A 16,755-nucleotide genomic window follows, 5' to 3' on the forward strand; every position below is an offset into this window, starting at 1 on the left:
TCTCATAAGATGTTATACTTAATTTCATTTTTTCACTTATCACACTATATGCATATTTTTCTTGATGTGTTTATCTCAATCACTAGAATTTCTTTGCTATACTGAGAAGAACAGAATAAATAGAGAGAGGAATAGCTTAAGCCAGCAGAGATGCTTTTCCCAATTCGTCTTAGTATTAGCATGACTGTAACTTACCATCACTTTGTTTAAGTTTAATCAACACTCTATTCATCTCAGAAACTACAAACTCTTCTTTCTAAGGGAGGAAAAGGTAACAAGTTTTACAGCAAGAAATAACAAACTATATTCACCAGAATTCCAAGGAGATTGAGAGAGGCAGACTATGATTCTGTTGTAGAGTGGGATAAGCATAGTCTACAACAATTTATAATATATTTCAAAATAACTAGAAGTCTGAAGTTTTCCAACACATAGAAATTATAAATATGAGTAGTTTAAAATAATAATTATACTTATTGGTCCTTATACATTGTATACACATATGAAGTTATCATTCTGTATCCTCTAAATATGTACAAATATTTTGTTAATTGAAAATTTAATGAAGTAATTCAGATTTGGAGACATGAGAAGACAGGATTCAACCCTGGAATTTTAAAATTTTGCATCCATGATTGTTTAATTCCACCATGCTATATCTTTAAGCATGTGTGCAAGTTTTCATAGTATATTCAATAGTATGCCTGAGGAGTTTGTTCAAAGCTCAGTGGGTTGAAATTTTATTCAGCACTAATACTTTTCTGTGATAGCCTCCACTTCCCTGTTGAATAGGTAGGGTTTTCCCTCTGACTAATCAATAGGTTGGCATTTACTTAATTATTTTTGACTTTTTTAAAAAAAGACAGAGATTGCTGGAATCTTAAAAACAAAAAAAGAAGGGAATTCTTTCTTCCTCCTGATATGAAATATGACACTTTTGTTTTCCAGGTATTCAGAAGCTATTCTTTTCTCTTCATTCCCAATATCTAACTCCTGTCTCTGCACTACCCCAAGTCTCAACTCCAAGCCTATTCCCACACACAAATATTGTAGATATAACTCAGGCACATGAGACCTTAGTTTGTACTTCATGTCATGTAAGACCTTTCATAATTTGTTCCAACTTATCTGTCAAACTCATCTCCTACCACTCCTTCACTCCACACTCCCTACCCTCCAGCCACACTGAAATTATCACTCAACTCATGATGTTCCAAGTCTTTTCATGTCTCTGCCACAAATCTGTTCCTTTCCTTTCAATGTGAACTCCTTACTCATCATTAAGGACTCAACTGAAAGACAGATTTTTCGACCTCCAGTTTTCTCGCCACACACCTTCAGGTATTTTATTTTATTGGTACAAATTGGCAGTGCATGTAGTTGATAATCATCTTGCAGGCATATATACATACTACAGCTTGTTACTTTTTAAAAATCTCATTCCCCTTCTCTCTCTCCTCCCTCCCTTCTCCTCTAACTCCCCTATCCAATTTTCATTCATGTTATTATTAATCTTAGTTCATGTTATGTCATATAATATTTACATTCATTGAGAATATTAGGTTGCTGTACATGGCACATCTTTATTCTACTCATTTTCCATGCCCTTCCTCCTAACATCTCACTCTTTTTCCTTTGGCCCACTTTTCTACTGCAAGAGATCCATCCCCTTGTCCTTTTCTATCCATCCTTTATTATTCTCTTTGTACTTTGCTTCATTCAAATGAGAAATATCATATGATATTTAAGCTGTGTCTCTGGTTTATGTCACTAAATATTATATTTTAATATGCATATATTTTCCTGTAAATGTCTCAAATTTGTCATTCTTTATAATCAAGTAGTATTCCATTATGTATAGATACCACTTTTTCTTTTTCCAATCATCTGTTGATGGGTATACAGGCTGATTACAGCTATTACAAATCATGCTGCTATAAACATTTGTATGCATATATTGCTGTATGTGTAAGCTCTTTGGGGAAAATATCTAGCAGAGGAATAGTTGGGTCATATGGCATTTCTAATTTCAATTCTTTGAGAAATCTCCATACTGATTTCTGTAATGAATGTACTAGTTTATATTCCCACAAACAATGGAGGAATTTCTTTTCTTTTTTCAGCACAGCCACACCCACATTTGTCATTGTTTAATTTGTAAATGATTGCCACTCTTTCTGGAGTAGAAATCTTAGCATTGCTCCTATTTGCAATTCTCTAATAGCCAGAGATGCAGAACATTTTTTTATACATTTGTTGAACATTTGCATGTGTGAAGTGTCTGTTCATTTCTCCATGTCTTTAATTTTAGGTGGTTTAATATTTTTGAGTTCTTTATATATTCTAGATAATAGTCCTCTGTCTGAGGAGTGGCGTGTAAATATTTTTTCCAGTTTATAAGTTGCAGCTTTGCTCAACTGACTGATATACTCTACAGAAGCTTTTTGATCTAATATAATTCCATGAGTTTTTTTATTTTTTGTGCAATTCATATCCTGTTTAGAAAGTCCTTCCTACACCTATGTCTTCAACTGTTTTATCTATTCTATCATCCAGTAGGTTAATGTTTCTGTTTTAATGTTTAGATGTTTGATTCATATTGATTTTAATGTAGTATATGGTGAGAGGTAAGAGTCCAATTTCAATCTTCAGTAAACAAATAACCAGTTTCAGCACCACATATTGAATAATAGGCTGACTTTCCTCCAATGTATGCTTTTCACTTTTTTCAAAGATGAAATAGCTGAATGTATCTGAGGATGTTTTTGTATCCTCCATTCTGTCCCACTGATCCATGTAACTATTTTTGTTCCAGTACTATGCTGTCAGTATTGCTATTGATTTGAAGTATACCTTGAAGTCAGGTATTACAAGGCCTCCTGCTTCACTCTTGTTGCCCAAAATTGCTTTTTCTATTTTGAGTCTCTATAAATTTTAGTATTGTTTTCTCTAATTCTGTAAATTATGTTGTGGTATTTTGATTGGGAGTGCATTGAATCTGTATAACAATCTATAAACTATATCAGAAGAAAAGTTCAAGAAGAAGAGAAGAACAAAAACACACACAAAAAGGGGAATCATGGAATTTAAAGAGAGCTAAAATTAACAGAAGGGAGAAAAAAAGCAAAATGATTATAAGTTTCATATGTGAAAGAGCGAGAAAAACTCTGAGCATGAAGAGTAAAACATAAACAGTGAGAGAAAAAAATAACTAGATGAAGTCAGCCCTATCATTTATTTTTACTTTACACCTTACAAAGATTTCCCAGAACCATATTTTAAAGAGAGGCTATCTTTACTCCACTGTGTACGTTTTGACCATTTGTAAAAAATTAAATATCTGAATGTACCTGGGGTTGTTTCTGCTCCTTTGATTCTGCTCCATTGATGTCCATGCCTGGTTTTGTGCCAGTATCATGGTTTTGTAGTATAACCTCAAACCTAGGATTTTTATGACTTTTCCTTTTTTAAAAACTGTATATCCTTTTATTGCTACATTTTAGGTATACAGTATAATGACATTCATCATTGGAAATTTGCACCTTTGCATAATCTCTCTTGGTTCTTATTTTATCCCCATTCCCCTACCCTCCCTATTTACAAAGACTTTGTTTCCTTTTTTCATTTTCTCATATTAATTCCATTCCCTTCTTTCTTTTCCCCTACCCCTTCCACTTCCCCTTTGCCCCTTTTCTTCCTATTTCACGTTATCTATTATAACTTTTAGTGCTTATTTACAATTTCAGTTTCTCACCCTAGAGAAACTGTTCGGTATTTACACATGTGTGTCCTATTTATTTCACTTAAGAGTATAGCCTCAAGGTGCATCCATTTAGCAATAAATGTCTCTAATTTCTCATTTTTTTATGGCTGAGCAGTGCTCCATTTTATTTTAAAAAACCACATTTTCTTGATCCAGTCTCCAGTTGATGGGCATTTGGGCTGTTTCCAAGTTTTAGCTATTACAAACTGTGCTGCTATGAACATGGGTGCACATATATCACTGTGGTATGATTCTTTTAATTCTTTAGGGAAGATACTCAGCAGGGGAATAGTTGAGTCAAATGAGAAATCTTATTCTAGTTCTTTGAGGTATCTCTATACTGATTTCCACAGTGGTTGCACCAGTCTACACTCCTGCCCAGCACTGGAGCTGTGTTCCTCTTTCCTCACAGCCCCGCCAGCATTTTTTATTGGTTGATTTCTTGATAGCAGCCATTTTCTCTGGGATGAGATAGAATCTCAGCCTTGTTTTCATTTGCATCTCTCAAATGACCGGTGCGGTTGAACATTTTTTCACATGCTTATTTGTCATTTCTAATTCTTTGTCTGAGAAATGTCTGTGCATTTCAGATGCCCATGTTTGATTTTGGTCTTTAAATTTGGGAGGTCTGATTTTTTAAATTTCTTTATAGATTTGATATATTAGACCTATGTCTCAGGGATCACTGGTGAAAATTTTTTTCCACATTGTGGATTGTCTCTTCACACTGCTTGTGGTTTCTCTTGCTGTGCAGAAGCTTTTTAGTAAGAAGAGATCCCACTTGTTGATTGTTTATGCTAGTTCATGGGCAACTGAGGTTTTGTTCATAAAATCTTTTCTACACCAATGTCTTCAAGAGCTCTACCTAAACCCTGTTCCAGCCAGTTCAGTGTTTCTGTTTTAATATTTAGATCTTTAATCCATTTCGATTTTAGTTCAGTGTATGGTGAGAGATATAGGTGGAGTTTTGGCCTTTGGCAAGTTGAAACCCAATTTTTCCAGCACCATTTATTGAAGAAGCTATATTTCCTCCAGTGAGAGTGTTTGGCTCCTTTGTCAAATATGAGGTGGCTGAGTGTGTCTGGAGTTGTTTCTGCATCTTCTAATCTGTTCCACTGGTCCTTAGGTCTGTTTCTTTGCAAGCACCATGCTGTTTTTTTCATAGTAACTTTGTAGTATACTTTCAAGTTGGGGGTTGTAATACCCCCTTCCATGTCTCTGTTACCTAGAATTGCTTTTGCTATTCTGGGTCTCTTCCTGTTCCAAATGAATATTTGGATTGTTTTCCCAAGGTCTTTAAAGTATGCTACTGGGGTTTCATTTGGGATTGCATTGAATCTATATAGCAGTTTTGGAAGTATGGCCATTTTCACTATGTTCATCCTTCCTACCCAGGAGCAAGGGATGTCTTTCCATTTTCTGATATTGTCTTCAATCTATCTTTTCAAAGTGCTATAGTTTTCAGAGAAGGTGTCTTTGATTTCTTTTGTTAGGTTGATTCCTAAGTATTTCAGTTTTTGGATGCTATTGTGAAAGGAATTGTTTGCCCTATTTCTCTCTCAATGAGTCTGTTTTTTGTGTAGAGGAAAGTTGTTGATTTTTGTGTGTTGACCTTGTATCCAGCTACTTTATTGAACTTGGTTATTCAGTCTAGAAGACTTTTGGTGGAGTTCTTGGGGTCTTCTGTATAGAGTATCATGTCATCTGCAAATAATGACAATTTGACTTCTTCATTTCCTATCTTTATTCCTTTTATTTCTTTCTCTTGTCTAACTGTCATGGCTAATGTTTCCAAAACTATATTGAACAAGAGTGGTGATACTGGACATTCTTGTCTTGTTCCTGATTTTAGTGTGAAGGTTTTAAGTTTTTGACCATTTAGTATGATATTGGCTGATTGTTTTTCATAGGTGGTTTTTATCAGATTGAGGTAGGGACTGTATATTCCAATTTTTTGTAGGGTTTTATCATAAGTGGATGTTGGATTTTGTCAAAGGCTTTTTATGCATCTATTGAGATGATCATATGTTTTTGTCCTTGGCTCTACTGATATAGTATATCACATTGACTGATTTGCATATGTTGATCCATCCCTGCATCCCTGGGATTAATCCCACTTGGCCAGGGTGTATGATCTTCTTGATGATCATCTGCATTCTATTTGCCAGTATCTTATTAAGGATTTTTGCATCTATGTTCATTAGTGAGATTGGCCTATAATTCTCTTTTTTGGTTGGGTCTTTCTCTGCTTTGGGGATCAAGGTGATGCTTGCTTCTAGGAATGAATTCTAGAGTATTGCTTCCCTTTCAAATTCATTGAAGAGTTTAAAGAGTAGTGGCAGTAGTTCCTCTCTAAATGTCTTGTAGAATTTAGCGGGGAAGCCATCAGGACCTGGGCTTTTATTAGTTGGTAAGTTTTTAATTACATTTTCAATTTCATTGGTTGATAATGGGTTGTTTAGAATTTTTAGGTCTTGTTTGTTTAACTTTGGTAATTCATACATATCTAGGAATCTGTCCTTTTCTTCTGTGTTTTTGTTCTTATTGGCATATCGGTTCTGGAAGTAGGTATTGATGATCCTCTGGATTTCTTCTGGTTGTTGTAATTTCATCTTTTTCATCCTAATTGCATGGATTTGGGCCTTTTCTTTACTTTATCTGATAAAATTGGCTAAGGGTTTGTCAGTTTTGTTTATTCTTTCAAAGAAACAACTCTTGGCTTCATTGATTTTTTGTATTGTTTTCTTAGTCTCCATTGCATTGTTTTCTGCCCTAATCTTTATAATTTCCTCTTTTCTATGAGCTTTGGGTTTGTCCTGCTCTTCCTTTTCTAGAAGCATGAGGTTCAGCATCCGGTTGTTTAATTGGGCTCATTCTGTTTTCCTAATGTGAGTATTCGCTGCTATGAATTTCCCTTGTAAGACTGCTTTCATTGTGTTCCATAGATTCTGATATGTTGTACTGTCATTGTCATTTAATTGAAGAACTGTCTCATTTATTCTTTAATTTCCTCTGTGACCCATTGGTTATGCAGAAGTCTGTTGTTCAATTTCCATGTGTTTATGAAATTCTTGTGGTTTCTTTTGCTCTTGATCTCCAATTTCATCACACAATGTTCCAATAATATACAGGGGATAACTTCAATTCCTTTGCACTTACCTAAATATATTCTATGAGTGTGTATATGGTCTATTTTGGAGAATGACCCATGTGTTGCTGAAAAGAATGTGTATTCTGATTTTGTGGTGTGAAACATTATGTACACATCAGTTCAGTACATTTGTTCAAGAGTTTGACTGAGTTCTAGTATTTTGTTGTTTATTTTTTGTCTAGTTCATCTATCTATTTGTGACAATGGGGTATTGAGGTCCCCCACTACTACTGTATTAGCGCTTATATAATTTTTCATGTCTGTTGGTATTTGTTTTATATAGTTGAGTGCACTAGTGTTTGGTACATAGCTATTTATGATTGTCATCTCTTTCTCTTGGACCGTTCCCTTTACAAGGATGTAGTGCCCTTCTTTGTCTCTCTTAATCAATGTGGGTTTGAAATCCACTTTGTCTGCAAAGAGAATAGCTACTCCTGCTTTTTTTCAGGTTTCTGTCGCATGGAGTATTGTTTTCCACCCTTTAACTTTCACTCTATGAGTTTCTTTTTGAATTAAGTGTGTTTCTTGTGTGCAGCATATTGTTGAGTCTTGCTTCTTGACCCATTGTACTAGTCTATTTCTTTTGATTCATGAATTGAGACCATTAACATTGATAGTTATAACTGATACATATTGACTTATCCTTGTCATGAATTTTTCTTTTTTTGGATTCTCCCCATTTGCATTTAATTTCTTGTCTTGCCTGATGGATTCATTCTGCTGGGCTTCCTGGGGTTATGATCCTCATTGTCCTTTCCTAGGATATTGTCTAAAATTTTTGGAGTGCTGGTTTGGTATTCATGAAGTTCCTAAGGTTCTCTTTGTCATGAAAGTCCCTTATTTCACCATCAATCTTGAAAGATAGTTTTGCAGGGTACATCAATCTGGGTTGGAATTTGTTTTCCTTTAAGGCTTGAAACACATCACTCCGAGCTCCTCTGGCCTTGAGGGTTTGTGTCAAGAAATGTGCTGTGATTCTGATGGGCTATCCTGTGTATATGATTTCTTTCTTTTCTCTAACTGCTTGTAGAAATTTGTTTTTCTGTTGGGTTTCTAGAATTTTAACAATTATATGCCTATATGTAGATTTTTTTGATCAAGGCTAGTTGGAGTCCTATATGCCTCACTTATCTGTATGTCAAGTTCTTTTCCCCTGCTTGGGAAATTTTCTGCCATCACTTCTGTGAAGAGTTTTTTAGGTCATCTTCACTCTCTCCTATTTCTTCATTGACTCCATTCATTCTTATGTTATTCTTTGCATCTTCTAGCAGCTGTTGGATTGGTTTCTCATGGTCCTTTATAATTTTAAAATAATTTTTCTTTTCCTGCTCACTAATTGTGATCTTATCTTGTATATCTGAATTTCTGTCTTCACATTGGCTCATTCTGCTGTGTAGACTTTCAGTAGAGTTTTTAATCTATTGCAAATCTGTTTGCATCTGTTTTATGGATTCCATTTGTTTCCTATGTTGGGATTCCATCATGTTCCTCAGCTCCTCTATTTTTTTTCTGTGTCACCTCTAGATTTATTCATCATGTCTTGCACCATGGGCACAGTCACTGCTGTTATATGAGAAATTATTTCTGATTTCATTTTTTCCAGATCCTCTTTTGGTTACTAGTTCAGGGAGACCAGGTGGTTGAGTATCAGAGTGTTTCATCTCATTTCCCTTTCGGGTTGCTGCAGGTGATCTGGAAGTCTGGTTCTGAGGCTTGTTTACATGTCTTCTCATTTCCAAGGGGTAGGGGGGTGCTGCTGGTGCCCATGCAGCTCATCTCCTCTCTGCTGAGAGTGGTGGTAGGTTGACCCAGAAGCCTCCTACTCTGTACTTGGAGCTGTGCCACATTGACCTTGAAGCCTCCTCTTCACTGGGAACTGTGGTATACCTACCTGGAAGCCTCCTCTGTGCTGGGAGCTGTGGCACACTGACCCAGAACCCTCCTCTGCACTGAGCGCTGTGGTACATCGACCCAGAAGACTCCTTTGCACGGGGAGCTGTGGTATGCCTACCTCAAAGCCTGCTCTGTGCTGGGAGCTGTGGCATGCTGACCCAGAAGCCACCTCTGCACTGGGAGCTGTGGCATGCTGATGCAAAAGCCTCCTCTGAGCTGGGAGCTGTGGAACATTGACCCAAAAGCCTCCTCTGCACTGGGAGCTGTGGCATGCTGACCCAGAAGCCTCTTCTGAGCTGGGAGCTTGGCACACTGACCTGGAAGACCCCTCTGTGCTGGGAGCTGCCTGCTTTTTTTTAAAACACAGTATTGCTTTTGCTATTCTGGGTCTCTGCTAGTTCCATATGAATTTTAGGATTGATTTTCTAAATCTGTGGGAAATATTGTTGGTATTATGATTGGGATTGTGTGAAACCTAGATATCAATTTTGGAACCATAGCCATTTTGAATATGTTGGTTCTAGCTATCCATGAAGAGGGAATATATTGTTATGTTCTGATGTCCTCCTCAATTTCCCTTTTCATAGTGATGTAATTTTCATTGTAGAGGTTTTTCCACTTCCTTGGTTAGATTATTTACTAAATATTTAATTTTTCTGGATGTTATTCTGATTGGTATTGTTTTCCAAATTTATTTCACACTGAGGTCATTAGTAGTGTATAGAAATGCTATAGCTTTTTGTGTGTTTATTTTGTATCCTACTGTAGTGCTAAATTTGTTTATTAATTCTAGGAGTCTTTTGGTAGAATGTTTTGGGTCTCCTAAGTAAAAGATCATGTCATCTGTAAATAATGGTAGTTTGACCTCTTCCTTTCTTAGGCATATCCCTCTTATTTCCTTTTCTGGTCTAGTTCCTGTTATGGTTTGGGTCTGGATGACCCCCTCAAAGCCTCATTCCATCAGAGGTAGCTGAATCTGGAATGTGTGATGCTGGGATAAAGGGTGTGGGATTACTAAACCACTGCATGTGAGTGAGTGGTTTAGCACTGCCCTAATTCAGGTAGTCTGGATGGGAATAATAGAGGCAGAAAGATACAGTGAAGGTCTCTCACTGCCTTTCATACTGTGTGGGTGCCATGTTGTTTCTCCTCTGCAATGCATGTTTGTCATCCCTGCCTTGGAGCCACCAAATTATGGACTGAAACCTCTACTAACTGTAAGCCAAATATACCCCTTCTCCTCTTACTTTGAGTGTCAGGTGTTTTTTCTCAGCAGCATGAGAAAAGTAACATACTTGCTCTAGTTAAAATTTCAAGGATTGTATTGAACAGGAAAGGTGATAGTGGAGATATTTGTCTTGTTCCTGATTATAGAGGGAAAGCATTCAATTTTTCCTCATTTAATATGATGTTGCCAGTAGGTTGGTCATAAATAGCTTTTATCAAATTGAGATAAAGTCTTTCTGTATCTCCAGCCCCTGGGTTCTCCACTGCACAGGGTTACAGAAGTGACAACCAACACTTTTGATCTAAGAAGAGACCAACACCCAGGAGGAGAGTTTCACTTAAGGACTGAACTGATATCCTATTTCAGAGACCAGGTGATAGACAGCCTTGGGAGATAGGGTTGGAGATGGTGACAGCTAAATAAGCATTTTCTGACATCCCCTGGAAGGTCTAAAATCATACCAGTGAGATCACAGGGCCTTAATTATGATGTGGGAGGCTAGGTTCAATGGGAATAATCCCCAGATAGTTCAGTCATGAAGCAAAAGACATTTAGCCTAGTGGTATATTTGCACTGTGACACTGCTACCGACATCCAGCAGCAATTAGTAGTCTGAACTACGTAGGTCCATAAAAGGAGGCAGATAAATGTCTTCAATTAAATCACAGTTTGTTTTGGTTAGGAGTATTCATGAGTGGTTCTTAGGGTTTGACAATATCCAGTTGCAGTTTGATGACCTTGCCCTCATTGAATTTACTACTATAATCGACAAAACACAGTAGTGGCTGGCAATTGGTCTTCTCTATATGCCAATATCTGCATTGCCTAGGCATTATAAATAATAGTCTTGCTCACTTTTGAATAAAAGAGCTGTGGGCCAAAACTTTGCAAACCCCAGCACAAAAACAAAGAAAAACATAAACATGAAAAGACAAGGTAACAAAATGCCTCCAAGAACTCCTAACTCCTCCAAAGCCAATTCAGGGGGCATTGAGGAAGAAGAAATCATAATCAACACAGGAGATAGATTTGAAGGTACAAACGGAGGGAAAACTGATCAATAATGTACTGGAAATTTGAAATAAAAGATATAACATCAGATAATGAACCTAATGAAACAAATGATCAGCAAGTCTAGAGAAGAAACTAAGAAATAGTTAGTGGAGCTAAAGAAAGAGATGCAAAGCATGCATGCCCAGCATAGAAAATAATGGGAGTCCATAAGAGATGTCCAAAGAGAAATTCAGGAGATTAAAGTCATGATTGAAAGTATAAGTAGCAGAAGTGGCTAATGGGAAGAAAAGTGTTTGACCTAGAGGACAGGGCTAAGGTCAGTGATCAATTAATTACAGATGCCTTAGAAGCAACAAAGCAACATGAAAACTCAATCCAAACACTCCTAGTTGACTCCAAGAGGACTAGTACAAGAGAAATTGGAATTAGTGAAAAATCAGAAGACAACACAAATGGTTAAAAAAACCTTTTCACACAAGTAAGATTAGAAAAGTTTCCAGATATGAAAAAAGATTTAACATACAAATAAGGGAATCCTATAGAACCACAAACAGCCATGATCAGAAAATATGAGTCTATGGCACATAACAATAAAAACACCAAAAATAAAACAAAAGAACAGATTCTTAAGGGCTTCTAGAGAAAAGCAATGAATCATCTATAAAGGAAACGCCATCAGAATTACAACAGATTTCTCATCAAAACCTTAAAGTCAAGGAGAGCATGCGATGAAATATTTTGGCCCTTAAAGAAAACAACTTCCAACCCAGATTGTTATATCCTGCAAAATTATCTTTCAAAATTGATGGAGAAATAAGTTACACCCATGATTGAGAAAATTTAAAGAAATTCATGGCCGCCAACCCATCATTCAAAAAAATTCTCAATATCCCAGGAGACAGTGAAGCTAAATATGCCAAAAACCCTAATAAAATGAATACATCAGATAGGGCTGACAAGTAAAAGGGAAAGAAAGCAAAATAACAACAAAAAAAAATACAATGACAGGAGTGAGTCAATACCTATCAACTATAATGATCAATGTAAATGGGATTCAACTAACTAGTTCAAAGATACCAACTAGCTGAGTATATCAAGAAACAAAAACCAATTGTACTCTATGTACGAAAACACACTTAACACCAAAAGAAAATTCATAGATTAAAATTCAAAGGATGGAAAACAGTGTTCCATTTAACAGGAGACAGAAATTAAAAAGGTGTAGCTATCCTATTTTCAAACAAAATGTATTTCAAACCAAAGCTAATCAAAGGAGGTACAGAAAGACAACACATATTGGTTAATGGAACTATTCAACAGAAAGATGTAACAATTATGAAAATATATACACCAAACAATGATACACCCAATTTCATAAAATAAGCTCTAATGGATCAAAAAAGATCAGATAAACATCAATACAATTATACTTGTGTACCTCAATACTTCACTATCACAAATAGACAGAGTAAGTAAACAATAAATCAACAAAGAAATATCAGAGTTGAGCCAAACCTCTGAAGAAATGAACTTAATAGATATACACAGAGTGTTCTACCCAGCAACAACAGACTACACATTCTTCTCAACATTATATGGTAACTTCTCCAAAATAAACTACATACTAGCTAATAAAGCATGCCCAAGTAAATTCAAAATAATCAAAATTTTTACCCTGTGTATTATCAGATCATAGTGCAATTAAACTAGAAATTAGTAGCAAAAGAAACCACAGAAGCTATGGAAATTCATGGAAGTTAAACAACACACTCTTGAATAATCAATGAGTCACAGAGAACATTAAGAAAAGTAAGACAATTACAAGAATTGCTAGAATTAAATTGTAATGCCAGTACAACATACTAGAACTTATGAGACATGATAAGAACTGTCCTACAAGAGAAGTTTATAGCAGTGAATCCTCACATGGAACAAATAGAACAAACCCAAATAAATAATCTAATACTGATCTCAAGTTCTTAGAAAAACAAGAACAATCCAAACTCAGAGTTTGCACAGGGAAGGAAAGGTAAGATTAGAAATTAATAAAATGGAGGCTAAACAAACATAAAAAATCAATGAACCAAAGGCAGTGTTCTTTGAAATAATAAACAAAATCAACAAACCCTTAGCCAATCTTAACCAAAAAAGGAAAGAAGAGACAAAAATTAATGAAATTAGATTTGAAACAGTTGAAATCATAATGGACACTGCCAAAATCCAGAAATTAATTAGCAATTCCTTCACAAACATGTATGTCAAAAATGAGGGAACTCAGAGGAAATGGCAAGATTCCTAGACACATATGAATTACCAAAACTAAAAAAAGAAGACTTAGAAATATTGAACAATTCAATAACAGACAATGAAATTGAAGTAGTAATACAAAAAACTACCAACTAAGAAAAACCCAAGACCCGTTGGATTTACAGTTGAATTCTACAAGAACTTTAAGTAACACCTAACACCAACAGTCTTTAATCTTTTAATGAAACTTATAGGGAAGGAGTACTTCCAAATTCATTCTCAGAAGCTAACATTATCTGGATCCTGAAATCAGAAAGGGATTCAACCAGAAAAGAGAACCATAGGACAATTTTTCTAATGAACATAGGTGCAAAAATCCTTATCAAGATAGTGACAAACAGAATGCAACAAATCAGCAAAAAGTTCATACACCTCACCAAATAGGCTGCATCCCAGAGATGTAAGGATGGCTCAACATACACAAATCAATAAATGTAATTGATCACATAAATAGAAGCAAAGACAAAAATCACATGATCATCTCAATAGATGCAAAAAAAGCATTTAACAAAGTGCAATATACATTCATGATAAAAGTCATAAATAATAGAGCCCATCCTTATATCAACATGATAAAAGCCATTTCTGACCAACCTACTGATAACACCATATTAAATAAAGAAATAATGAAAGCCTTCCCTCTAAAATCAGGAAAAAACAAGGATGCTTAGGCAAGAGAAAAAAAAATAAAAGGGATATGTATAGGAAAGGATGTATGAAAATATCATTATTTGCAGATGACATGATCCTTTACTTATGAAACCCAAAATATCTCCACTAATATATACTGAGAAAAGAGCACTGACCAAAACAAAGTTTCTGCCTTCATACAGTCTACATTCTGATTGAAAAAAAACAATACATAAATGAATAAAAGTATGTTATTTGATTTTAAATGTGATTAAGAAAAATAAAGTGGAAACAGATAAGAAGTTCTAGTGGGTGGTTTATTTCAATTTTAAGTGGATTAAGCAAAAAGGCAGAATTTACAAAGCAGTGGTAAGGTATCAGTGGATACCTGAGAAAAACCCTGACTGCATGAGATGAGAACATGTCTTGAGTGTTGAAGAACAGATAGAAAAGCAGTAACTGGGGAGGAGCAAAAGAGAAAGAATTTGGAGATAACTCTAGAGAGATAAGTTGGTAAAATATACAAATAGGGTAGGCATCAACAGATAACTGGGTAAATAAATGTAGTTTCTATACATAATAGAATACTACTTGGCTATAAAGAAGGACAGTTTGGAAACTTTTGTAGGTTGCACCTGGAAAATACAATGTTGAGTGAGAAAAATCAGACACCTAAGCTTAAATACCATATTGTATCTCTAATTTGAATAAGAGAAAGGATAAACAAAGAGATTAATAAAGAATGGGTAGAAGGAAATTCCCTTGTCAATGGGAAGGGATTGAAGAGACTACAGGTGAGGAGTGGGAGGGGAAGGAGAAATAAGTAGAATATAGATATGACATGTACAGAAATCTAATAATCTCAGTGAGTGTAAACATTACATGCCATAAACGTGAGCTATCAACACAAATGAAAATAGGAAAAGGGGAATTAGTGGAGGAGGGAGGGAATGGAGAGGAAAGGGAAGGGAACTGAAAAAAGTAACAAGTTGTATTATGTACATGTACCCACTCCCCAATATGATTGTAGATTCCATGTACTGCAATCATGTACTAATAAAAAAAAAGAGATCAATAGGGTAGAACCTTTGAATTTTGCTGAATGAGATGGGAGGGTCATTGGTGGTACTAAGATAATATGCAAGCAAGAAGTGTTAACATGTTGATGGCCTTTGAGGTATCTACAAAGTCATCAAAATCAACCATAACCTGTTTTCCTACCTCCAGTATGTCTCATTACTAATCTTCCTGTTATAGCTAGGCACTGCCGCCCAGAAGCAGCCAATTTGGCCTTTTTGCTCCCAAGAAAGAGAGCTTCCCACCTGTGAGACTAGAAGTAGTCTTTTAGGCAGGTAGAATGACTAAAGCAGCTGGCAAGAATCTGACAACAAACAGAACATTTTATAGAAACAACCTGGTGAAAGGAAAGAATGACACTTATGCTCACAAACAAGAAGTACTTATGAGGGAAAAGGGGATGTTCTCCATAATAGCTGGTCTTCTGTGGCTGCAGATGAAAATCTTCCTGGCTGTAGAGCTGGCAGTATAGAGGAAAGATAAAGCAGAAAGGTTCACCTACTTCAAGGAGAGGATCAAAGCAGGATCAAAACAAAGGATCTTTTGGGACCTGTGGGCCTAATTATCATTTCAGCATGTTGACACATTATTTACATCTCATTTGCACCTATTCACTAACCAAATGCAGGGAACTCTGGTAATTATTTGGCCTGAAGGATGTAAAGTACTGAGCCCACTGCCTGTCACTAGTGAGATATAACTTTGATTATTGTTTCTATTGCTTTTTTATAAGAACTGAAAGAATCCAGTGAGAAAATAAATGCAAAGATTAAGTTTGGTTGTTTTGTTTTGTTTTTGTTTTTATGGCAGTGAAATCCCTTATAAAATTATTATTATAAAGATGCCCAATAGATACATGAAAATATAAAATGGCATTTTATTATCACACACTTAATTTCAAATAGATAATGTTTACATATTATAAAGTCAATCAATTAGAAAAAACATTTGGATGCCTGGCACCGAGCAGTGAGAAGCAGGCAGCAAGGAAAGGGAGCGAGCCAGGGATCGCTTACACCTGAGAAGAACTACAGAGCAGCACATGCCAGAGATGGAAGTCCAAGTGAAATGTAAAAGGACAGCCTCCTTGGAAAACCAAGAGCTGGCCTTGAACTCAGATGGCCCAGGCAGACCTCAAACTTGTGGTGATCCTCCCGCCTCAGCCTTCCCAGTGCTGGAATGAAAAGCATGTGCCACCTCGCCCAGCCACAGCCTGATTATTGATGCTTTGGGGTGTCAGTTGTACCCAAGGTGTTCTCAGGGGCAGCAAGCTCCTCCGGTAGATTTCCAAGGAAGCTGAGACAGGCGTTCTTAGCTGAGACTCCAAGAAGTGGTTAAAGAGCACTGGAACAGTAAGGTAGCTGATTTTAACAAAAAACATGTGAGAACTCATGCCAGAATGATCAGAAACAAATAGAATAGAGTTCTGACATTTAAAAAAAAAACTTTTGTTGCAGAATAAAGTGAGAATGTAAAAATTTGAATTTGCTTAATATTGTCATTAGTTTTTATTTTATTTATTTATTTTTATTTATTTTTCTTGCTTAAATTCTTTTATTGGTACATTTTAGGTATACAATACATTTGCATTTATCATTGGGTACTTGTACCTTTACATGATGTATCTTGGTTCTTCCTTTTTCCCCATTACCTGTCCTCCCTTCACCCTCTCCACCCCTCCCTATTTACAAA

The 16,755-nt window shown here is 35.9% G+C and overlaps 1 pseudogene; it reads left to right on the plus strand.

Moving 5' to 3' along the window:
- Nucleotides 1–10,979: 10,979 nt before the first annotated feature.
- On the plus strand, nt 10,980–16,401 carry LOC101722326 (SNRPN upstream reading frame protein pseudogene; annotated as a pseudogene).
- Nucleotides 16,402–16,755: the final 354 nt, after the last annotated feature.

The sequence above is a fragment of the Heterocephalus glaber genome, unplaced genomic scaffold (assembly GCF_053883595.1).
Source record: "Heterocephalus glaber isolate CG9 unplaced genomic scaffold, H.glaber_assembly_v1.0 deba00001790, whole genome shotgun sequence".
In the NCBI taxonomy this organism is placed as follows: Eukaryota; Metazoa; Chordata; class Mammalia; order Rodentia; family Bathyergidae; genus Heterocephalus; species Heterocephalus glaber.